This window comes from Pan paniscus, chromosome 13 (assembly GCF_029289425.2).
Source record: "Pan paniscus chromosome 13, NHGRI_mPanPan1-v2.0_pri, whole genome shotgun sequence".
NCBI classification, from domain to species: Eukaryota; Metazoa; Chordata; class Mammalia; order Primates; family Hominidae; genus Pan; species Pan paniscus.
Window position 1 is genome coordinate 19,669,317 of NC_073262.2, and position 26,363 is coordinate 19,695,679.

Below are 26,363 nucleotides of genomic sequence, written 5' to 3' on the forward strand. Positions count from 1 at the left end.
GTAAAGGATCCTCAATTCTCAGCTAGGCACATGATATAAAGGCCATGTTCCCTTGCAGATAGACATGACCATGTGGCTAGGGCACATAACTAATTACCAATGGGATGTGAGCAGAGATGATGAGTATAATTTCTGGTCATATTCTAAAAAAACTAGCCATGCCCACCTTTACTCCTTCTTGAGAGCTGGAATGCAAAGGAGGTAGTAAAAGTACCAGGCCACACTAACAAACACAATATCCTGGAGTTGGTGGGAAGAAAAGAAGGAGTGCCTGGGTCCCTGAAAACAAGGAATGCTAAAGCTGTCTGTACTGCTTGCTTACCTTGGGAATAACATGTGAGAGAGAAACAAATCTGTCTTGTGCACGCTATTGTTTTGGCTCTCTATCACATGTGAATCTAATCCTAACCAGCACCTGCCTCTCCCAACACTAGATCCTATAATTCCACATGTTTGAGAGCAGAATTTTTATGAATAGGAAGTGTGGCATGTTTGACAATTAGAAAAATAAGTAAATAGAGAATAATTATTTTTGTTGGGGGTGGAGAAGTCATTTGATTCTTCCCCTGAACATAGCAAATAGAAATAAAACTTTATAGACTGCTTTCATTTCATCAAAATTTTACTCTACTCATTTTATATGATTTTCTGCAAAGTTAGAATGATTGATTTTCTCTTGTCTATAAAGGGTATAAGGGGTGCTTTTTGAAAGTATCAAGTGATGTAATTACTGAAGGCTTTCTTGTGGGTCATTTATTACAAGGTTCAGAAAGCGGAAGGATTTTAGTTAAGATCCTATAACCCATTAGAGGCAGAATGAAAATGAAAATGCAAGTCATATGTTTTCACCTGCATCTGCTTTTTTATTCCAAATATTTTATATCTAAGTATAAAAACAATTCTGTTCTAGCTATTCCATGTATGTGAATTTAAGACACACACAAACACACACCATTAAGAAATAAAATGCTCCATAACCAGAATTCCAAAGTCATAGACTCAAGGATCTAACTGGAAAGGAAAGAAAATCAATCTTCCATAATAGAGAAGCTGAGAAAATAGGGAGAATAGAACATGGCCAGGGGAGGGTGGCTAAATTACAAAAGCAGCATTTGATTTGACCAGCATGAGATTTGGAATGGTTGTATGATGGCAATTGAGTTCTCCTAGACAGAAAAAATTGAGTTGGAAATCATGCCAAGAAGAAATGATTGTCTTCCCTCTGTTGGCAGAAGCAACTCCAGGAGGGAATGAATTTCTCACAAAGCATAACTTGAACCAAACCATCAGTCAAGGTAAATGCAGAGTAGAAACCCAAATCAACAGCTCTATTGAAACAGATGGGCTCTGCTATCCTGTTTGACTGAAAGCTACAGCTCCCAGACTTGGGGAAGCATTCTGTGTTAGAGGTGGGGCAGATTGAGAGCCCACTTCTCTGTAGGGGGCTGAAGCCTCATGCTTTCATAATACCATTGCCAAGATGGTCATTCATTCCATTCATTCATTCATTCACCAAGTATTTACTGAGTACTTACTCTGTACCATGCACTGTTCTGGGAGCTGGAGATGTAGCTGGAAAAAAAAAACAGGCATGTCACTGTTCTTATCAAGTTTACATTATTTGGGGGGAAGAGAGAGATAATAGTCAAGTAAATACACAGTATGTCAGGTGTCAAAAAAATGCTATGAAGAAAATTAAGCAAAGAAGAGAAATAAAAACATATTGAGAGGGTGGGGTGCAAGTTCATGTGAGGTAGTCAGAAAAGGCATCTGTAAAAAATGATATTGAGGCAATAACTGCATGAAGATATTGAGATTAATACCAACACACTGGATATATTTTCTTTCATGCCAATAGAAACACAAGTTATGGGGGAAGGAGCCAAGATGGCCGAATAGGAACAGACTCCGTCTACAGCTCCCAGCCTGAGCGACGCAGAAGACAGTGATTTCTGCATTTCCATCTGAGGTACCGGGTTCATCTCACTAGGGAGTGCCAGACAGTGGGCGCAGGCCAGTGGGTGCGCGCACCGTGCGCGAGCCGAAGCAGGGCGAGGCATTGCCTCATTCGGGAAGCGCAAGGGGTCAGGGAGTTCCCTTTCCGAGTCCAAGAAAGTGGTGACGGACGCACCTGGAAAATCGGGTCACTCCCACCCGAATACTGCGCGTTTCCGACGGGCTTAAAAAACGGCGCTCCATGAGATTATATCTCGCACCTGGCTCGGAGGGTCCTACCCCACGGAGTCTCGCTGATTGCTAGCACAGCAGTCTGAGATCAAACTGCAAGGCGGCAACCAGGCTGGGGGAGGGGCGCCTGCCATTGCCCAGGCTTGATTAGGTAAACAAAGCAGCCTGGAAGCTCGAACTGGGTGGAGCCCACCACAGCTCAAGGAGGCCTGCCTGCCTCTGTAGGCTCCACCTCTGGGGGCAGGGCACAGACAAACAAAAAGACAGCAGTAACCTCTGCAGACTTAAGTGTCCCTGTCTGACAGCTTTGAAGAGAGCAGTGGTTCTCCCAGCACGCAGCTGGAGATCTGAGAACGGGCAGACTGCCTCCTCAAGTGGGTCCCTGACCCCTGACCCCCAAGCAGCCTAACTGGGAGGCACCCCCCAGCAGGGGCACACTGACACCTCACATGGCAGGGTATTCCAACAGACCTGCAGCTGAGGGTCCTGTCTGTTAGAAGGAAAACTAACAAACAGAAAGGACATCCACACCAAAAACCCATCTGTACATCACCATCATCAAAGACCAAAAGTAGATAAAACCACAAAGATGGGGAAAAAACAGAACAGAAAAACTGGAAACTCTAAAAAGCAGAGCGCCTCTCCTCCTCCAAAGGAACACAGTTCCTCATCAGCAACAGAACAAAGCTGGATGGAGAATGACTTTGACGAGCTGAGAGAAGAAGGCTTCAGACGATCAAATTACTCTGAGCTACAGGAGGACATTCAAACCAAAGGCAAAGAAGTTGAAAACTTTGAAAAAAATTTAGAAGAATGTATAACTAGAATAACCAAAACAGAGAAGTGCTTAAAGGAGCTGATGGAGCTGAAAACCAAGGCTCGAGAACTACGTGAAGAATGCAGAAGCCTCAGGAGCCGATGCGATCAACTGGAAGAAAGGGTATCAGCGATGGAAGATGAAATGAATGAAATGAAGCGAGAAGGGAAGTTTAGAGAAAAAAGAATAAAAAGAAATGAGCAAAGCCTCCAAGAAATATGGGACTATATGAAAAGACCAAATCTACGTCTGACTGGTGTACCTGAAAGTGATGGGGAGAATGGAACCAAGTTGGAAAACACTCTGCAGGATATTATCCAGGAGAACTTCCCCTATCTAGCAAGGCAGGCCAACATTCAGATTCAGGAAATGCAGAGAACGCCACAAAGATACTCCTCGAGAAGAGCAACTCCAAGACACATAATTGTCAGATTCACAAAAGTTGAAATGAAGGAAAAAATGTTAAGGGCAGCCAGAGAGAAAGGTTGGGTTACCCTCAAAGGGAAGCCCATCAGACTAACAGCGGATCTCTCGGCTGAAACCGTACAAGCCAGAAGAGAGTGGGGGCTGATATTCAACATTCTTAGAGAAAAGAATTTTCAACCCAGAATTTCATATCCAGCCAAACTAAGCTTCATAAGCGAAGGAGAAATGAAATACTTTACAGACAAGCAAATGCTGAGAGATTTTGTCACCACCAGGCCTGCCCTAAAAGAGCTCCTGAAGGCAGTGCTAAACATGGAAAGGAACAACCGGTACCAGCCGCTGCAAAATCATGCCAAAATGTAAAGACCATCGAGACTAGGAAGAAACTGCATCAACTAACGAGCAAAATAACAAGCTAACATCAGAATGACAGAATCAAATTCACACATAACAATATTAACTTTAAAAGTAAATGGACTAAATGCTCCAATTAAAAGACACAGACTGGCAAATTGGATAAAGAGTCAAGACCCACCAGTGTGCTGTATTCAGGAAACTCATCTCACTTGCAGAGACACACATAGGCTCAAAATAAAAGGATGGAGGGAGATCTACCAAGCAAATGGAAAACAAAAAAAGGCAGGGGTTGCAATCCTAGTCTCTGATAAAACAGACTTTAAACCAACAAAGATCAAAAGAGACAAAGAAGGCCATTACATAATGGTAAAGGGATCAATTCAACAAGAAGAGCTAACTATCCTAAATATATATGCACCCAATACAGGAGCACCCAGATTCATAAAGCAAGTTCTGAGTGACGTACAAAGAGACTTAGACTCCCACACATTAATAATGGGAGACATTAACACCCCACTGTCAACATTAGACAGATCAACAAGACAGAAAGTCAAGAACGATACCCAGGAATTGAACTCAGCTCTGCACCAAGCGGACCTAATAGACATCTACAGAACTCTCCACCCCAAATCAACAGAATATACATTTTTTTCAGCACCACACCACAGTTATTCCAAAATTGACCACATACGTGGCAGTAAAGCTCTCCTCAGCAAATGTAAAAGAACAGAAATTATAACAAACTATCTCTCAGACCACAGTGCAATCAAACTAGGACTCAGGATTAAGAATCTCACTCAAAACTACTCAACTACATGGAAACTGAACAACCCGCTCCTAAATGACTACTGGGTACATAATGAAATGAAGGCAGAAATAAAGATGTTCTTTGAAACCAACGAAAACAAAGACACAACATACCAGAATCTCTGGGACGCATTCAAAGCAGTGTGTAGAGGGAAATTTATAGCACTAAATGCCCACAAGAGAAAGCAGGAAAGATCCAAAATTGACACCCTAACATCACAATTAAAAGAACTAGAAAAGCAAGAGCAAACACATTCAAAAGCTAGCAGAAGGCAAGAAATAACTAAAATCAGAGCAGAACTGAAGGAAATAGAGACACAAAAAACACTTCAAAAAATTAATGAATCCAGGAGCTGGTTTTTTGAAAGGATCAACAAAATAGATACACTACTAGCAAGACTAATAAAGAAAAAAAAGAGAGAAAAATCAAATAGACGCAATAAAAAATGATAAAGGGGATATCATCACCGATCCCACAGAAATACAAACTACCATCAGAGAATACTACAAACATTTCTACGCAAATAAACTAGAAAATCTAGAAGAAATGGATAAATTCCTCGACACATACACTCTCCCAAGACTAAATCAGGAAGAATTTGAATCTCTGAATAGACCAATAACAGGAGCTGAAATTGTGGCAATAATCAATAGCTTACCAACCAAGAAGAGTCCAGGACCAGATGGATTCACAGCCGAATTCTACCAGAGGTACAAGGAGGAACTGGTACCATTCCTTCTGAAACTATTCCAATCAATAGAAAAAGAGGGAATCCTCCCTAACTCATTTTATGAGGCCAGCATCATTCTGATACCAAAGCCAGGCAGAGACACAACAAAAAAAAGAGAATTTTAGACCAATATCCTTGATGAACATTGATGCAAAAATCCTCAATAAAATACTGGCAAACTGAATCCAGCAGCACATCAAAAAGATTATCCACCATGATCAAGTGGGCTTCATCCCTGGGATGCAAGGCTGGTTCAATATACGCAAATCAATAAATGTAATCCAGCATATAAACAGAGCCAAAGACAAAAACCACATGATTATCTCAATAGATGCAGAAAAAGCCTTTGACAAAATTCAACAACGCTTCATGCTAAAAACTCTCAACAAATTAGGTATTGATGGGACGTATTTCAAAATAATAAGAGCTATCTATGACAAACCCACAGCCAATATCATACTGAATGGGCAAAACCTGGAAGCATTCCCTTTGAAAACTGACACAAGACAGGGATGCCCTCTCTCACCACTCCTATTCAATATAGTGTTGGAAGTTCTGGCCAGGGCAATTAGGCAGGAGAAGGAAATAAAGGGTATTCAGTTAGGAAAAGAGGAAGTCAAATTGTCCCTGTTTGCAGACGACATGATGGTATATCTAGAAAACCCCATTGTCTCAGCCCAAAATCTCCTTAAGATGATAAGCAACTTCAGCAAAGTCTCAGGATACAAAATCAATGTACAAAAATCACAAGCATTCTTATACACCAACAACAGACAAACAGAGAGCCAAATCATGAGTGAACTCCCATTCACAATTGCTTCAAACAGAATAAAATACCTAGGAATCCAACTTACAAGGGATGTGAAGTTCTCCTCTTTAAGGAGAACTACAAACCACTGCTCAATGAAATAAAAGAGGATACAAACAAATGGAAGAACATTCCATGCTCATGGGTAGGAAGAATCAATATCGTAAAAAGGGCCATACTGCCCAAGGTAATTTATAGATTCAATGCCATCCCCATCAAGCTACCAATGACTTTCTTCACAGAATTGGAAAAAAACTACTTTAAAGTTCATATGGAACCAAAAAAGAGCCCCTGTCGCCAAGTCAATCCTAAGCCAAAAGAACAAAGCTGGAGGCATCACACTACCTGAATTCAAACTATACTACAAGGCTACAGTAACCAAAACAGCATGGTACTGGTACCAAAACAGAGATATAGATCAATGGAACAGAACAGAGCCCTCAGAAATAACGCTGCATATCTACAACTATCTGATCTTTGACAAACCTGAGAAAAACAAGCAATGGGGAAAGGATTCCCTATTTAGTAAATGGTACTGGGAAAACTGGCTAGCCATATGTAGAAAGCTGAAACTGGATCCCTTCCTTACACCTTATACAAAAATCAATTCAAGATGGATTAAAGACTTAAACGTTAGACCTAAAACCATAAAAACCCTAGAAGAAAACCTAGGCATTACCATTCAGGACATAGGCATGGGCAAGGACTTCATGTCTAAAACACCAAAAGCAATGGCAACAAAAGACAAAATTGACAAATGGGATCTAATTAAACTAAAGAGCTTCTGCACAGCAAAAGAAACTACCATCAGAGTGAACAGGCAACCTACAAAATGGGAGAAAATTTTCGCAAACTACTCATCTGACAAAGGGCTAATATCCAGAATCCACAATGAACTCAAAGAAATTTACAAGAAAAAAACAAACAACCCCATCAAAAAGTGGGCGAAGGACATGAACAGACACTTCTCAAAAGAAGACATTTATGCAGCCAAAAAACACATGAAAAAATGCTCATCATCACTGGCCGTCAGAGAAATGCAAATCAAAACCACAATGAGATACCATCTCACACCAGTTAGAATGGCAATCATTAAAAAGTCAGGAAACAACAGGTGCTGGAGAGGATGTGGAGAAATAGGAACACTTTTACACTTTTGGTGGGACTGTAAACTAGTTCAACCATTGTGGAAGTCAGTGTGGCGATTCCTCAGGGATCTAGAACTGGAAATACCATTTGACCCAGCCATCCCATTACTGGGTATATACCCAAAGGACTATAAATCATGCTGCTATAAAGACACATGCACACGTATGTTTATTGCGGCATTATTCCCAATAGCAAAGACTTGGAACCAACCCAAATGTCCAACAATGATAGACTGGATTAAGAAAATGTGGCACATTTACACCATGGAATACTATGCAGCCATAAAAAATGATGAGTTCATGTCCTTTGTAGGGACATGGACGAAAGTGGAAATCATCATTCTCAGTAAACTATTGCAAGAAAAAAAAACCAAACACCACATATTCTCACTCATAGGTGGGAATTGAACAATGAGAACACATGGACACAGGAAGGGGAATATCACACTCTGGGGACTGTTGTAGGGTGGGGGGAGGGTGGAGGGATAGCACTGGGAGATATACCTAATGCTAGATGACGAGTTAGTGGGTGCAGTGCACCAGCATGGCACATGTATACATATGTAACTAACCTGCACAAGGTGCACATGTACCCTAAAACTTAAAGTTTAATAATAGTAATTTTTTTTAAAAAAAGAAACACAAGTTATGGACCCATCGACAAAATGGCTTTGTCTTCTACCTGTCCCACTGAGTCACTTATAATTCTAGGCTCGCTCTCCTGGGAGAAAGTTACACAGCCTTTTCTGTATCCAGTGGGAAACATATTTTTTTACCCATGGCAGAAAAGAAAAGACATCCTTCCGAGACCGTAAAGCAAAGCAGAAGTGCCTGGTGTGTTCAAGGAACAGCAAGATGGCCAGAGTGGCTGGAGCTGAGGGAAGAAGGTGGAGAGGGAGGAGAAGAGAGAGTGGAGCCAGGTGAGAAGGGACATTGGGGGCTCACAGTAAGAATGTGGATGTTATTCAGACAGGGATAAACTGGGGCACATTGAAGAGAGAGAAAGAATGATCCCCCTTCATTCTAGAAGAATTACTCTGGCTATGGGGTAGAGGACAGGCTAAGTGGGCAAGAGTGGAAAGTGGGACCCCAGTTAGGGACCATCACAACATCCAGGCGGGAGGTGACAGCAGATGAAACGATGGAAATTACAGCGGGGGTTGGGGGTGAAAGGCAATTGGATTCTGGACATATTTCCTAAATAAAGCTGACTTTATATTCTGGGCAGGAAAGAAAGGAAACTTCAGGGTTCTTTCTTGGCCTGACTGCCCGGTAGATAGATAGTTGTCATTTACTGAAATGAAGAGGTTGGTGGAGAAAAGTGGTTTAAAGGTGAGAATTACCCATTCAGTTTTGGATATTTTAGGTTTGAGGCACCTATAAGACATCAAAGTGGAGACATAAAGCAAATAACCAGATAGTCACATTTGGAGTTCAAAGAAAAGATTAGAGAAGGATCTTTCAGAGGAGAGATAATTTAGATAGCCAGTCAGATTGTGTAACTAATGGGTAAGAAAAGCTAGGAAGCTAGTGTGGAAAGAGAAGAAGTTTGAAGACTGAAGTTTCAAGGTTATTGTAATGACAAACGTTTCAGACTTCTAGTTGCCTTTCCAATACTACTTTTCACTTCTTCCTAATAAAAGAACCTTGATATTATTTAAAAAGCAGGAGTTATACCCCAGATCTACAGAATTTAGCACACAGAGTGGTATAGAGAAAAGTATTTGGAATGTAAGGTCAAACAGACCTGGATTTGAATCCCTCCTCTGCCACTAAGCAGCTGTGTTCTTAGGTGAGTTTCTTAACCTCCCAGAGCCTCCTCATTTGTGTAACTCTGCCCCGTGGGGTTGCTGAGAAAATGAAATAATACATATGCGGGAACACACAGGTTAGTTGCCCCGTAAGGTTAGCTACCTCAATCCTTAATTATGCTTTCTCCCATGTATTTTTAACTAGGATTCTTCTAGGTTCATTGTACAATGACGCAGGAGAAAAAGCAGAAAAAAGAGTTACTGTCTGCATGAACATATGAAATCTCCATGTACCAAAAAGGATTATTTTTATGGCTTCATGTTTTTTTAACTGATCTGGTCAAATAAAGATAAGTTCAGTTCTTTCTCTCTTCATCTTTAGAGGAAACTAGGGCAGGGACTTTGCCCTTTTTAATGTTTCATTAAGCAAGATATGTGCCTGCCTTATACAACCTCTGTAATAACTGCAGTGCCACTCGGGCTGGAGGAAGATTTCATCCCACCTGAGCACACTCGCATCTATATTCTTTCCCCTGGCGAAGACCTGCCTCATACATTCATCACCTGAACCCGTGGCAAGTGATTTCCTCAGCCTTTATCATGTCACCTCCCAGCCCTGTGCCAGCATATGGTCTATTATGTGCAAATGATTAAACAGATTTTCTGCCATGGGTAAAAAATATATTTCCCACTGGATACAGAAAAGGCTCTGTAACTTTCTCCCAGAAGAGCGAGCCTAGAATTCTAAGTGACTCAATGAGACAGGTAGAAGACAAAGCCATTTTGCCGATGGGTACATAACTTGTGTTTCTATTGGCATAAAAGAAAATGTATGCATTGTGTGATTCTCCTGAACAAAATGGAGGTCAGAGGACTGCATTCAGAAATAATTATCTTAAACCTCAGAGGCTTGCACATACTGTCTTTCTCTCTGGGATGCCCTCTTCTTCCTGTTTACCCAGGTATCTTCCACACTTGCTGCGATACTCAGTTCCTGTTACCTGTTCCGGGTAATGAAGATATGGACGACAGACACTCTCTCCCTTGGCTGAGTGAACAGTGTCTCCTGTGACTTTCAAAACTTCCAGGGCTTATCATTATCAAAATATTTATCATACTGCATTATAATTTTGCATTTACTTGTCTATTTTACAGACAAACACCCCATGTGTTCCCTGAGGGTTCTTTTTATCTCTCAAACTTCAGTGCCTAGCACACAGTAAATATTCAGTTAACAGTTGGATAATTCATCTTCGATTCAATAACATTTCTTTTTAACTACAATTTTAATATAACATTGCCAACACTCAAGAATTTTTCCATTATTAAATATTTCTGAAACGCATATATTTTATATGTTATGCATAAACACATACATGCAAACTACAGAAAAATACCCCAAAATGGTACAGCAATTCTAGAAGGTGGAGATATTTTCCTGTTTCTTTGATTTTGCTGAATTTACCTTAAGTTCAACAATAAACTTACTACTTTCAACATTTAAAAAATAATAATGAACTTAAGGTATTTTATTCTATTTAATGACAACAACCAGCTACATCAGACCACTAGTAGATATCTGTCTGGAGACATATTGTCTAGTAACTATATGACTTTTTGCAATTTTCTCAATCTCTTAGAGAGTCTGTTTCATCTGTAAAATTAACCAGATCAAATGAGTTGTTAAGTGGATTAAATAAAACCACTTATACAAAATGCCTTCAGTAATACCTGATACAGAGCAGGTACTGAATTGAAGAAGGAAGTTAGTTGTGTTGCTGATTCTAGAAATGAAGCTTATAGTCAGAACACAAAACTTTCTCTTTGGTAAAGATAGGGAAGCACCTGCTGCAAGTTACTAAGGTAGCTTGAATTTCTCAGCAGAACATGGAGCTGCCCCAGACCAGCTTCTACAGAGACAGTCATGAGATGGAGAATGACATCCTGGGTGTCATGATGACCCCAGGTGTGTGTGAGACCCCTGGTCAGAGAATATATGTTGAGGACCTTGGCTAAACAGCTTCTGAAAGTTCATCCTCAATGTTCTATATTGCTACAGAACAAATTAAGTGCAAGGCTGGGTTTAAGTGGGAAGAGAGTAAGGTTCAAATGCCGACCAATCTGGGTTTGAACCTCACACCTGGTACTGATTTACTTTGCAGAACCTTGGTCAAAACATTTTTTTTGGACCTAAGTTCCCCCAGAACTGTGAAAGAGAGTGATATGACTCGCCTTACAGAGTTCTCTGAAGAATTAGACACAAAGTTTGAGGAGGCACATTGTAGGTGTCTGGAGTAGCTATTATTAACATTTCAGCCATGCACAATGCAAATATCTGAAAGGTCAGCCAGGTAGCCCAGATGGAGGAAGGAGGCCAAGTAGATCCCGCAGTAAAGAAGCAATTGAATGTCCATCTACGTGAAGCAATCAGACAAATGTAGCCATCCTGGAATCCAAGGCAGATGGCCAGTGCTGCTTCTGTTTCAAAAGAAAAGACCGAAATCTGGATTTTGTCAGGTATTGATTCAAGTTTTAAAATCAAGAAATATTGTATAGATTGAATAAATCCGTTGTGTGAGGAAGAACCAGCCTATGCATGGGTAGCTTGCAACCTAATTTAATCTCTAACTGGAGAAATTAAGAGGAAACAAATCTACTAAGACTAAACAAGACTAGAATGAAAATGTTCCACCCCAGATGGTTTCCTTGGCCCCATGGTTACCCGCTGGTCCTCTGAGCCTTTCTTGGACCCCACCCAGGGATGCAGCAGAAAGACCTCCTTATACTCTGCCTTGGGAAGGGGTTGAAGCATCTCTGCAGCTATCTCTCTAGTGGCCATAGTAGGGGAGAATTCTATCGATGTCATTATTCATACATTATTCATATTTAAGCAGGTATTTCCCCAATAGCTGTATTTCTTTTTTTTTTTTTTTTTAGGCAAGGTCTCACTCTGTCACCCAGGCTGGAGTGCAGTGGCACCATCTCGGCTTACCGTAGCCTTGAACTCCCTGGCTCAAACAATCCTCCTGTCTCAGCCTTCTGAGTCACTGGGACTACAGGCACATGCCACCATGCCTGGCTAATTTTTGTATTTTTTGTAGAGACATTTCTCTATGTTGCCCAGACTGGTCACGACTTCCTGGGCTCAAGTGATACGCTTGCCTCAGCCTTCCAGAGTGCTGGGATTACAGGCGTGAGCCACTGAGCCCCACCAATAGCTGTGCTTTAGAATCACCTGGAGAACTTTTTAAAAATTACCATTTCCCCTGGCCCCTCCCAAAACCAATTTAATTAGAATATCTGGGGGTGGGGACTCCGTGCTCCAGTAGTTTGCTAAAGATCTTCAGATAATTCTAATGTGTAGCTATGGTTGAGAACTACTCTACCAAAGCTTTGTAGTCCTAGAAATCCCCCTGCTGAAATGCAAAAAATCTTAGTGAAAGTAAAAAATAAAGCTATTACTGGTCATTAATATTTCTAGAATGGATTAGTTTGTGAGATAATTTTAAACCTGGCTGGGTAGCTAGAGTGAGGAGAGGTTTTTGGAGTGTGAAGGCACTGCCCATAGAAGACGAGAGGGACTGGGGAAGAGGGATGAGGTTCTGAGTATCAGGGATCAGGACTAGGGATTCACAAGAACATATCACGGCCAAGTTCACACTTGAGGTGAGCTCGCCCACCGCACTGGAGGCTGTCTCCCAGGATGAATGAGGAATTTACCTCCTCACCCATGTTCAACCACACAGAGGGCTGGAACCACAAGGCACTACAAGATTATAGAGGAACCTCCAGGATGTTAGGTGATGTGAAATAAGACAAGTACTGCATGATCTCACTGATAGGTGGAATGCAACATCTTTGAACTCATACAAGCAGATAATGGAATGGTGGTTGCCAGGGCCTGGGAGGAGAGAAAATGAGAAGCTGCTGGTCAAAGGGTACAAAGTTTGTTATGCAGGTTGAACACATTCGGGAGATGCAATCATATACAGCATAGTGATTATGGTTAATAATATTGCACTGCATACTTAAATGTGCTAAGAGGATATCTCTTAAGTGTTCTCATCACAAAAATATAGAGAAAGAAAGACAAAGAATATGGTAACTATGTGAGGTGACAGGATGTTAATTAGCTTGATTGTTCTTCACAATGTATACATATATCAACATATCAGATGGTACACTTCAAATATATTAAGTTTTTATTTGTCAATTATAACTGAATAAAGCTGGAGGAAAAAAAACAAAAACAAAACCCCACCTGCTGGGGAAGGGGAACCCAACTTCTAATTCAATGCAAACACACACAAAGGACACTCACATAGGTGTTTCAAAACAAACAAAGAAAAAGTTGCCTTATGGGCAACGGCACATCCAAGTCAGATCTATGGGAAGTCCAAAGGACTAACAGCTGATGCTTGGGTTCCAGCCTCCTTCTTGTTCCTCAGTAACTGGATACCCTACACAAAGACATTTAGTTTCTCCGGACCTCACTGTTTTGAATGGAAGAGCTGCATTTCAATTTTGAATCACCCTCCATTTCTGGCATTCTGTTGTTCCCAGGAAGGTAAGGCATGCTTAAGGTCAAGGGGTCTGACACTGACCCTCAGCACACCCTCCTCAGATTGCCTATTTGGTTACATAGCAACAGGCCATTCAGGCCAATCCCTCAAGCTCCTTTTTCCCAGCTGAAAAATCCTAGCACTTGAAACTTCCCTGTTATGTTCCATCACCTCTTTTCTGTAGGAGGTTATTAGGGCTTTCATTTCAGCATGTCACTTGGAATCACTGGGAAATAGTGGTTTTTAAAAAGGAGCCACACCTTCCAGAAACAAGACAGATACGAATATAAGCCAGAGTGAGGGGAGAAGTTAAATCCTATTTGCACAGATGTTCTTAACCGAGAGCTCTCTGGCTTTCATAAAATAAGCAAAACCCACCTGTGAGATTTAGCCTACACCATTCTGTTTTGCTGCTGCACTCAAATTGTCTGATGCTTCTCAGCCGGCAGGGAAGCCCAATGGGGGATGCGGCAGTGCAGGCCTGATGTGAGGGAAGTGTGGGCGAGGGGTGAGCAGGAACACTTCCCACCCACAGCTGTGCAGGGGCCAGCAGGAAACTTAAGATTATTTCAGGAGACACTGTGAGGGTCAGAGCCAGGCAAACAGCCAAATGAATTGTCAAAGTGAGTGGAACCTCCTTTTGAGAATCAGAACCTGATGAATTGAGCAGAGGGCCTGGGACCCGAGGGAAGAGGGCAGGGGACCATCGGATCCAACAGGCAGGTGGTCAGGTGATATGGACGAGCATAAATGTAGACAGCGGAACTCCGCAGTGCTGAAAGTGGCTTGCAGTGTGAGTGGGTCACATCACATTAACAGCCCTAGATGAAACAGACACAAATGACTAGCAGTTTCGATAAAAACAAGGAAAACTGTTTTTCTTTCTTTAAAATCTTTATTAAATCAAATTCAGCTGGGTTCCTGTGGCTGTGATTTATTGCACTGGGAAAAGCCAGAACAACCAAATGACATATTTTCTTTTGCTCCTGGCAAGTAATTAGCCTCTGTCTTGCTAAAGGGCCTGTCAGTAGCCCTGACGAGGAGAAAGCAAACCCAGCTTCTGAGAAGTGCTGGGTTTTTGGCTTTACTCACTTTCTCCTTTCTTCTAGTCCACTGCCTCTTCTCAGGAAGATGGGAAAAGAGGACTGGATGTGACAATGTGGCCGTCACTGATGCAAGATTGGAACCGGTGTGTTGAAGAAAAAAAGGGGCACATCCCACCCAGGAGGAAGTTCTGCATAATAATCAATGGTAATACAAGGCCTACATCACCTCCGTTAATCCTTGCAGCCACCCTGAAAACCTAGCACCAGTTTACAGGGAAAGAAACATAAACTTGCAGAGATTAAGCAACTTGCCCAAGGCCAGGCAGGTCCAGGCAGGTCCTGGGGGCCACGATTTAAAACCAATTCTGCCTGCCTCTCCAGCCCATTCTGATGCCATTGCACAGTGCTTTAAAGTGGACTAGGGTTAGGTGGTATCTTACATAGTGCCTGGAATAGAACAGGTGTTTCATAAATGTTAAATTCCTCTCTCCTTCTCTTCTCAGTGATAACAATAATTGCTCAAATATCATATGTATATAATGCATGCATATTTGTTTTATAAAATTGGATATGTAGAAGAAATTAGAAGAAAATTAAAAAGCACAGGTAGTCCTGTTACTCAGAAATAACCACAATTACAATTTTGGTTTATTTTCCTTGGACTAGAATGCATTAGTACACACATTCAATTTCATTTCACACAATTGGAGTTTGTCTGTATGCAGTGTGCCTTTTAAAACTTAAAAATATACTAAATATATTTTGATAAATGATTACACATCCTTTGAAACTGCGTACTATTCCACCATAGAGGTGTGCTATAATTTATGCTTGGATATTTTGATTAAAAGCCTGCAATAGGCCGGGCGCGACGGCTCATGCCTGTAATCCCAGCACTTTGGGAGGCCGAGGCAGACGGATCACGAGGTCAGGAGATCAAGACCATCCTGGCTAACATGGTGAAACCCTGTCTCTACTAAACAAAATACAAAAATTAGCCAGGCGTGGTGGTGGGCGCCTGTAGTCCCAGCTACTGGAGAGGCTGAGGCAGGAGAATGGCGTGAACCCAGGAGGCGGAGCTTGCAGTGAGCCGAGATCGCACCACTGCACTCCAGCCTGGGCGACAGAGCGAGACTCCGTCTCAAAAAAAAAAAAAAAAAAGCCTGCAATAAGCCATTTTATACATGCAAAGATATTAAGTACATCAGTGATTCTCAACCATGGATGATTCCCTCCACCACGGTTCATTTGGTAATGTCTGGAGACATTTTTGGTCTTTACAACTTGGGGGATGCACCTGTCATCCAGTGGGTAGAGGCCAGGGGTGCTGCGTAATGTTCCACAGTGCATAGGACAGTCCCCCACAAGAAATAACTACATGGTGAGAAATGTCAATAGTGCTAAGGGTGGGAAAACCTGCAATAAATGAAGTCAATGTATGATAGTATAAAAGTGAGTGCAAGCATTCCCGTAGTGGTTATTTCTCCAGAGTATAAACATATGTAGCTAAATTAATATTTTTTCTCTTGATTCCCTGATGCAGCAATTCCTCTCACTGTCTAAATGAAAGAAAATGCCCAGAAAGAGCCAATGGCTAGTCTCTTGTCGGAACATCAGAATAGAGTCTGAGTCCCTTGAGTGTGCGTGTGCTAACCACATCTCCCCTAAGTTCCCTCCCTTCCCCAGAAACTAGGCTTCTGCTGAATCACTCACTCCTTCCAACCCCCACTGACTAACCTCTACCTTGATAGGTTAAAAAACATCCCAGGGTACTGAATGCACTTGTATGATATTTGGAAGGCAGAAGGAGGATAACATTTTCTCTCCCTCGGGAGAGCCACAGAACCACAGCAACGTGGAGACCACTCCATGAGTTGTCAGCAGCTTCATGGGTGTAAAGTGGTGGCTGTGCCATGGGTGGCAGCAGTGCCTGGGTGGTCTGGCATTGGCACTGCTAGTGGTGGCCTTCTGATTCCCAGCTCTCTTGCTGGGGAAGCGGCCGATGCTGCCACCTTGTCCCAGGAACCATTCCCATTCCTGGAGGCCAAGCCTAGAGGCACTCCTCCAATTCTTCCAACAATTTCATCAGCTCCTAATTCCCTGTTAAATTCCTTTTCATAACCCGGGTGATTTCTATTTCTACCACAGATCCTGGATCCATACACTCACCCTTAACCCAGAGCCCATCAGATCCTGATAGTGAGCACCTCTGTTAAATGAGAGCATGACTCAACAATGGCTCTCACTGTGGTCCCCAGGCCAGCAGCATCAGCATCACCTGGAAACTTGTTAGAAATGCAGATTCTCAGACCAGCTGACTCCAACTCTGAGAGTGAGACCCAGAGATCCATCTCTTCACAAGTACTCCAGGTAATTCTGATGCAGAGTAAAGTTTGAAAAGCCATGAGTTAAAAGAAACATAGTACAAAAATATTTTTCTTCTATCTGCTGTCTTAACTGTGTGCCTCCCTCCTTTTGCATAGACCACAAATGCAGAATCTATGATCACAAACAAGGAGGATGAGCTGAAGTTGACTGAATATATCTCCTGCTCTGGCTGAGGATGGATGGGAGTGGGGTGAAACTAGCTGCTCACTCCAGAAGAACCTAAAGCATGTCACACAGTCAAGGACACTTTTCTCTGCAGGCCCTCTGGATGGAAAAGAAGGGTCGACACCAAAAGCATGTGCTGGGAGGTATGTAAGGTTGAAGTTCAAAGGTCAAATCCAAATATGCTCAACGAGATACTCTGGTTGAACCATAGGAGCTGAGGCCCTGAACCACAGGACCCAGGAAGGTGCAGAGTGAGCAGCAATAGGCATAGTTGATCAGCATGTGGCCTGGAAATTTTCCGGAAGGAAAGCACAATTTTCTTCAACTATTTTTATCACGTTCCCAGGGCCTGGCCTATTTGATGCAAGAGATAAAAGAGCACGCAAGGTGGACATGGTCCCTGACACCCCCACAAGGGCTTAGAATCTACTAGACAAGGCTGACCATTAAAGAACTTGGCCAGCACCTCAGACTCATCTTTCCAGCTTGCCACCAGGAAAGAAAGAACTTTTCTCAAGTCAGTCAAGGGCAAAAAGAAAATGTCATTGGCCTAGCTTGGGTCATATGCCCACCTCTTAGAAGAATTAGTAAAGCCAGATGGGTAATCCAGCTTGGGTAACATGCCCACCCCTGTGGATGGGAGAGAGAGAGGAGAGAGGGGTGATGCTTTCGCAGCCTGTCTGAGAAGCACAAGAATGAGGGGTGACTAAACCAGAGAAAGGGAAAGGGGCACTGGGGAAACGTTCACAATAGACAGACTATTAAGTTCTCACAAGTCACCTGTGTTAATGCATCTGTCTTGCTTTGGAGATTTAAGAGGATGATGACTCTCTCTGAATTCAGATAGGACTTGACCCCTTGAAAACTGTAATTCTCTACTTTTTTTGAAAGCTAAATAAGGCTGGGCACAGTGGCTCATGCCTGTAATCCCAGCATTTTGGGAGGCCAGGGCAGGTGGATCACAAGGTCAAGAGATCGAGACCATCCTGGCCAACACAGTGAAACCCAATCTCTACTAAAATACAAAAATTTAACCGGGCTTGGTGGTGCATGCCTGTAGTCCCAGCTACTCAGGAGGCTGAGGCAGGGGAATTGCTTGAACCCAGGAGGCGGAAGTTGCAGTGAGCCGAGATTGCACCACCGCACTCCAGCCTGGCAACAGAGCAAGATTCCATCTCAAAAAAAAAAAAAAAAAAAAAGAAACCTAAATAAGATGAAATGTCTGATACCAGCAAACTGGGGCACAAGATGCAAAGATTTTTCCATTTGCATTCTAATGTTTTCACCTCCTAGAAGACAAGTGTCCTAAGGTGATGTTGGACCATGAAGAACAAGATGATTTCAGTTTAGGCACTGAGAAGCATGTAGAGGACAGCAGCTCTAATGTCTGCAGGTGGCCCCTAGAAACCCAGCCCAGTGGAAATCTGAGTACTAACGATGATAAAAATAATGCTAATAACAATAATAACAATAGCAAGAGAGAGCTCTTGGCTCTTACATTATACCAGAAACTGTTCTAAGGGCTTTGCATTTATAAACTAATTTAATCTTTACAGCAACCCTACAAGGCAGATACCAGAGTATAATTCCCCCAAGTGAGTTTAAGTAACTTGCCCAAAGTGAGTGATCCAAGTCCAGGCAGTCTCGCTTCAGAACTCACACTTTTCAGCACTATACTACACTCCATGGTAGAAAATAATCTGGAATCATTAGTGTGAACCTGAATTTACCTAATGGTGGTGTTGTTGTTGTAATTAAGAACTTAGAAAGCAATAAAAAGCACCTCCTCCCTGTCCCACGCATAGTCACAGATGCCACCTTTCAAATGGAGAAATGTCAGTAGCCAGAAGCAGATGATGGATTTTTTAAACAGGACACACGATGCATATATTATAAGAAAAATAGCAATAAATTTAACTACATCAAAATTTAACACTTTTACATAATCAATGACATTATAAACAAAATTCAAAGACAAGTCACAGACCAGGAGAAGCATGGTGAACGCTCACAACCAACAAAGGATTAAAAACCTGAATATTTTAAGAACTCCTACAGATTAATAAGGGAAAGATAAATAACCCAAGAGAGAAAAATAGACAAAAACTATGAAAAGGCATTTCACAGAAGCAGAAACCCGGAGGGTCAATATCCATGAAAAGATTGTCAACTTCATGAATAGTCGGGAAACAAGTGAAACACCAATGAGATACAATTTCATTTCCATCCAATTAACAACAAAGTTCAAGATCAACATGGCCTGGTGGCAGCAAGAATGCAGAGAAATAGGAGCCTCTTATGCTGCTGGTGTGACAGTGCACACGCAGACATCTTTTAAAAACAACTGACAATACCTGGTAAAGGGGAAGCATCCACTTCTATGTATCTGTCCTAAAATCACTCACATGTGTACACAAGAAAACAGCCACAGAATGTGTGGCAGCATTGTTTGTAGTCATAGGAAATTTCAAACAAGTGTACTTTGCAAATCATAGGACAGTCATAAATTATTTGTGACATATTCCAATAATGGAAAACTCCACTGCAGTTGGAATGAATGAAGGGAATCTAGATGCATCAAAATGAATAGAAATAAAAATATATTGTGTTGGACAAAAGGCAAGTTAGACCATCATTATGTGAAGAGTTTGATGCTAATTTTGTACATTTTAATTTATACACACTATACACAGTATAAACGTTAATGTTAGACATACGGTATATAAATGTTAGTTTATATTTATGTAAATATATAGTTTATTTTTGACTAATTATAATATTTAAGTGTAAAGCTTATGCAGTACATAAACAACTTTTTGTAATGTGTAATATATAAATTGTATGTATATTAAGTATAAAATTTAATTTATATACAGTATGAGTTTATGTCTTTTAAGTTTATGTGCTATGTGCATATGAATATATAATAAAACTGTGAAATACATGTAGAACAGTAACAAACTTCACCACAGTGCTTGCCTCTGAGGGAGGATTGGAACTGGGAGGCATACACAAGGAATTTTAACTATATTTATGTTTTACTTCTTAAAAAAACAATAAATCTGGGTGGCAGGCACATGGATGATTGTTATAGTTTTATTTCTAATGTTTTATTCTTTAAAGTTTTGCAGAACAAAAATATATATTAATGCCTCCAAGTTTCACTCTTGTGAGAGAAGCAAGGACTAGGTTGATTCTGAGGGCAGCAACTGGGTGGTGTCTATACCTCAGAGTCCTACACAGGACTGGCCGGGAAGGGGTCAGTGCTTGTTGGAGGAGTTTCCTAAGGACCTGTCTGGTTAGAGATGTAAAGAAGACTTTCAGAACCTTCTCCAGTGCAGCTCTCAGAGGAGATCCATGGCTCTTGGAGCCTGGGAAATGTCAAAACCACCAATGCAGGGAGGATCTTTCTGAACAACAGGAGATAATTCAAAATCCATATTAATTTGGCCTAGGAAAATGTACCTGTGCCCTCTTTAAGGCTAGGATGTCTGGTGTCCTGAGAAGTCATATTGCAGTCAAATTCCCAAGCGAAGAGCTGGTTCAATCGAGAAGAGTTAGCAGGTGAGGCAGCTCCCTGCCCTCTCCCTTCCACGGTCTTCTTCCCCTCCAGGCCATGCCGGTAACAGACAGCTCCATCTCTCAGGCAAAGACACACCAGGGTCCCTCTAGACCTGGTTCCTGGGGCCTTGGGCAGGTCACTTGCCTCTCTGAGCTGCTATTTCTGCATCTGTGAAATTAAGGTATTAGACATGACAATTTCTTAGTTTTATTCAGTTCCATGAAACACATGAGTGTGTACGTGCATACATCTGTGCATGTGCACACATAGATACACATGACCTCTCTCCAGAGCTGCTTTGTCTCCCTGTTTCATACAATTATGTTAGGATCATTCATTCCCTTATGATTCTTGCTAATAATGTTGCTAAGGGAATTTAAAATGAGCTGAATAGTGAAGGGATAGGGTAAATAGTGAAGGGAATTTAAAATGAGCTGAAGTTAAGGGATAGGGTAAGGGAGTCATTCAAGCACATTCTTCCACCATAATACCTAAAGAAGGGTCAACATTGATTATGCGTCATTGTGTAGAGAAGCCCTATCCTTTCCTAGGTCTGTGAGCCTATTGTTCAACCATTCTGTGCCTCCATTTCCTCTTGTGTTAAAGTAATATAACATCACTCTCCTCTCATTGTTGAAGGAAGAACTAAATGAGATAATGTCTATAAAATCATTTCTAGAGCCTCCAAAATAGGAAGTATTCAATATTTAGTAAATGATCGTATCTATATATTTACGTCTGAGGTGGGTGTTTATCTACATGTATTTATGTCTATATGCCAGTGTTTATCTGTATATATTCATATCCATTTCTCCAAGTAGTCTTGAATTTGCCCTAGAGTATTCAGGGAAAAAAATAATGATTAGATTTATCAAGCAAAGGTTTCCAGGCTGCATTTATGACTCGAGGCAAGTGTGCACTTGGCACGGTTTTTGGTTTTCACAGCAACAGCAGTTTCAGTATCCCCACGACAGCGCCAGGGGAGGCTTCTACATCAATGTTCTTCTAGTTGGCTTTTTGAAATGTCTGGGCCTCCCCTGTTATGCTTATAAGATGCTCATGGTGGTGTGCCTGGGGCTGAAAAAGCCCAAGGGAGAAGATCACCTATCATTTTCCTTTCCTCACATCCTCATTGATAATCAGTATCTACCCCAGGAGTCCTACCTGACTTCATGGAGTCCCAAAGTCCCATGAGCCAGGTCCCAGACACAGACTCTTCTTTAGCCTAAACCTCTCTGACCCCTATGTCCATGGTTGATTCATTTACCCAGAGCTTTCAGTTTTACTCTTTATAAAGAAAGTCTCAGTCCAAAGTTGAGCTGTGCACTAAATGCAACATTTTATTTTTATATAATTTAATTTCACTCCTTTATTTGACTCTTTATTCCACAAGGGTAGAAAACGGATTTCAGTGAACTTAAAAGTGTCCCTCTTCCAGGCATTTTTCCCAGCTAACAAGCCCTTAGCCTGTGCTCTCAGAGTCATATCTTACTGCCCTCTCTGGGCCCTCAAGTGTATTAAGCAAAGCTCTGTTGGTTCTAGGCCAGCCTAGTTCCCAAACTAATGAATTCTCATTAGTTTGTTCCCCTGCCCTGTCCCCTGCATCCTCATTCCTCTCCTGTGAGCATGCTCCCCATCAATCACTTGAAGAATCCCAGTTTCAGGCCCTAGGGAAGCCAACCTAAAATAGTGCCCACGTGAGCACTATTCTCATGTGAGATACTCATGTGAGACCCTTTTCTTTGACTAACCATGTGTTGTCCTCCCCTCTGGGTCTTGCCTTCTACAAGACAGCTCACCAAGGAGAGCAGTCTGATCCTCTCTTCTCTTGTGTCCCAAAAGTTTATCTTGGGTCTTCCTTGACCACTCTCCCTCTTTAGTCTCTAAAACCTATTTCAGAGACTCGCCTTCTTCCTATGTCCCATTGCCTCCCTCTCTATTCTCTTTCCCTTGGCCTAGGGTATCATTTTCCAGTCTGAAAACTGAGGAAATACTAGGAAGAAAGACAATTGACTAATATTCTAAACATTTCACTCCACCACAAATGTTGTTATGTATTCATGTATGTGCCCAGGTGCATATATGTGAAAGTGGAGGAGGAGGTGGACTTTTCATCAGAGTTATTAATTCTTTTGTCACACACAGTGCTTGAGTTCTTCCTGAGTACCAGGCACCATGCTAGGCACTGGGGAGATAGAGACAAATAAGACAAGGTCCCTGCTCTTTAGCTGCTCCCAGTCTAGTGAGAGGGGGCAACCAGGAAAAAATAATAATTGCAATGCAATATTACAAATGCAATAAAGAGATACTCAACCATTATATACTCTGGGGAGATCAAGGAGGGAGGGAGCAATTCACTGGCAGGTAGGGGTAGTAAGAAGAGGGTGATTCAAAAGGTCTTTCCAGAAGAGACGCTGAAAAACCCACCTAACCAAAAGTATCTCATCCTTCTCCTCCTCGCAGTTCTCCTCCTCGCAGGCACTGCCAGTCATACTCATGAAATTCCACTGGCATTTTCCCACTAAGGTTGTTACTTAAGCAAGTCCTAAAAATAAAATGAGTGGTTAACAGAATGAAGGCATTATGTTATCAAGAAACAGTAACACATTAGCCTACAAATAAACTAGGAAGTGTTATTTGTAATTAATTATTAATATGACCCACTTTCATGCAGTTGACTGGAAGTTTAAGGAGGGCCAGGTCCTAACTGAAGAGAAACAGAGGGAAGGCTTGAGCATTGGCATTATTTTAGGTTGGCTTCCCTAGGGCCTGAAACAGGGATTCTTCAAGGGATTGATGGGGAGCATGCTCTCAGGAGAGGAATGAGGAATGAGGACACAGGGACCAGGGCAGGGGAATAAACTAAAAAGAATGTGGTCTCAGCTGGAAACACACTTCGGTCAGATCGGGCATTGGTCCCACCATGAGGCAAGAAAAGAATAGGGGAGGGGCGAGTGCAAGGCTACCTCCCAGATGAGTAGGTTCTCAAGGCTGAGAGGGAGACGGCAGGTAGTGGTGATTGTATTGAAATACTGTGGGTTTGGTCTAGGTCCTGTTGCTCACTGCACAGAAAACCAATCACTGAGACGATGAGTATTGCCAGGTAAAAAGGCTTTATTCAGGTGCAGCCCCTGAGTATATTGGAGATGAGTCTCTAATCCACCTCCCCAAGTGACTAAAATTAGGGGTTTTTATTGCAGGGAAGAAATGTAACTGTGTGAGAAAACAGGATTTAAGGAGGGGTAAGGAAGAGGAGTTGGTCAATAGGCAGCAGAGAGTGGTTAGGCAATTAGGACAGATGAGGGTCTGGGATCTCACTGTCCAGATGTGGTGATCTGGTGAGTTTCTGTTCCTTGATACTATCTGGGATGTCTGATGTTGGTTTCTTGAGAAAGGAACTCAGATAAGACAAATGTAACTTTCTCAAGTTTTAAGACTGAGAGGGTCAATTTCTATGTTTATTTTTCAAAAACCCATAAATATCAGTTCTATGGGACACTTGGGCCAGTTTCAGAGATCAGCGGGCCCGTCAGCAGGGAATGAGCACACCATCAGGTGTCTGTGCCAGGCACCCACAGCACCCTCTTCAGACAGGGTAGCTCCAGACAAGAACTCGGTGGGAGACCAGGAAGTTAAAAAAGAGAAGAGGTCAGAAAAGAGAAGAGAAGACTTAATGTCACAAGCACAGAGTGAATTTCTGTGCATGTATATGCATGATGACTCACCCATCAACCTGGGAGATTCTAAGGCCAGTTCCTAATAGACACTGTCATTTCTCCTCTGGTAGCTCTCTGAAGGAAGAAAGTATGTCCTTCTCCTTGTCCTGCATTCCCCTGGTACTCAGCATAGAAAAAGCTTAGATAAGAAAATGAACAAAGTTCTTAAGAGAAACCTCACCAAAGAAGGTATAACACCGATGTAAATAAGCTATGAAAATATTCTCTGTATCATGTGTCATTAGGGTAATATAAATTAAAACACCAATAGGATACCACTACACACCTTTCAAAATGGCTGACATCCAGATCACTGACACCACCAAATGCTGACGAGGACATGGAGCAACAGAAACTGTCATTTATTGCTGATGTGAATGTAAAGTGGTACAGCCACTTTTGAAGACAGTTTCATGGTTTCTTGCAAAACTAAACATACCTTACCATACAATCCAGCAGAGTGAACACTAATGTAAACAATGGATTTGGGGTAGTATTAATGTGCCAATGTATGTTCACCAGTTACGCCAAATGTACCACTCTGGTGGGGGATGTTGATAATGGGGGAGGCTATGAATGTATGGCTCTGAAGAGCATATGGAAAGTCTCCGTACCTTCCACTCAGTTTTGCTGTGAACATAAAATTGCTCTAAAAGTCTATTAAAAATAAAGCAAAAGTTTATAGTAATAAAATAAAAAAGAAAACCCATAGACTCAAGTGGGAGGGTTCCCTAAAGCCTGAAACTACCTTCACTCAACTGTGAGCTGCAAGATCTTAGCTCTGTAGGTCACAAAGAACCATCCGCAGACTCCGCATCTACTCCTGGTCCTAGAGTCTCCTCTTTAATCTGCAATGATGCTGGCACAGCCTGAAGCACAACCCTCACTTCCAGGTGGTTCTCCGTACGTTCTCCTCAGCAGAGCTGAGCTTGCAGAGCTGCTCAGCAACAGATCAGGCTGCCCAGGGTTCGGCTGGAGAGAACCACTACCATGTTGGGAGACTGGTTTTAGCCTTGGCCTTGGCCAAGCATCACCGGGGAAAAGCTGAAGCAAATGTAGCACTCAGCTCTTCAGAATTCTCAGAGAAAAATTGATGTACACAAGCAAACTCCCCAAAATCATTAAGAACCATGGTTCACAAAATAGGCCCCACCCACGCCTGATTTTCCTGGAGCTAGACCAAGGTCTTTTATTCTAAAACAAAATATTAGCCAGTTGCTAAATGAAGCAAACTGCCAAATTCAAATACATTAATGATTGAATTTTCTCTATTTATATCTTTTTTCCATTACATTTCCCTATACCTCTGTTGCCTGTTTGTTTGTGGGCAAATGCTCCTAGACAACAAAATGCACAAAGCAAGTACCAACTAGCTTTTAATAGAAAACCAAGGAAAGGCCAATTAAGTTTGGTTCATGCTCATTGAATGTGTAATTAGGGTTCTGATTTTATATTCTATACAGAGAGTGTTAAAATAATAACTACCATATTTAGCCCTACTATGCCTTAGGCCTCAAGCTGCTGGATGCGTTAACTCTAGTATTCTCAGTGTAATTTAAATACTGATGTCCCTATTTTATAAATAAGTACTTAAATAGATAAACTGAGACACAAATGGTCTCAAGTTAACAAAATATGTACACAAAAAATAATTTATATGCACAAAAAATATTAATTGCCATGAGTGTATATAACAGAGAGGTCTGAATTAGCCTTGAAGGTCAGCTAAGGTGTCTCTGAGGAAATATTTGAGGTGAGAGTTGAAGAAGGAGCAGGCAACAGGGGAAGGGAGCAAAGGAAAACTGCATTTGCAAAGGCCCTGTGCTAAATGGTGCAGCTGCTTTGGAAAACAGCACCAGGAATTTCCTCAAAAGGTTAAACACAGAGTTAGC

General features: G+C 41.8%; 1 long non-coding RNA gene across 1 annotated transcript; it reads right to left on the reverse strand.

Annotated features, from left to right (window-relative positions):
* Positions 1-1,550: 1,550 nt before the first annotated feature.
* On the reverse strand, positions 1,551-24,601 carry LOC134728685 (uncharacterized). The gene is made up of 4 exons (XR_010109331.1): positions 24,481-24,601; positions 23,183-23,300; positions 20,659-20,923; positions 1,551-1,572 (listed from the first exon to the last, which is right to left on the reverse strand). It is a non-coding gene; the product is annotated as an uncharacterized LOC134728685 (long non-coding RNA).
* Between the last annotated feature and the right edge of the window lie 1,762 nt (positions 24,602-26,363).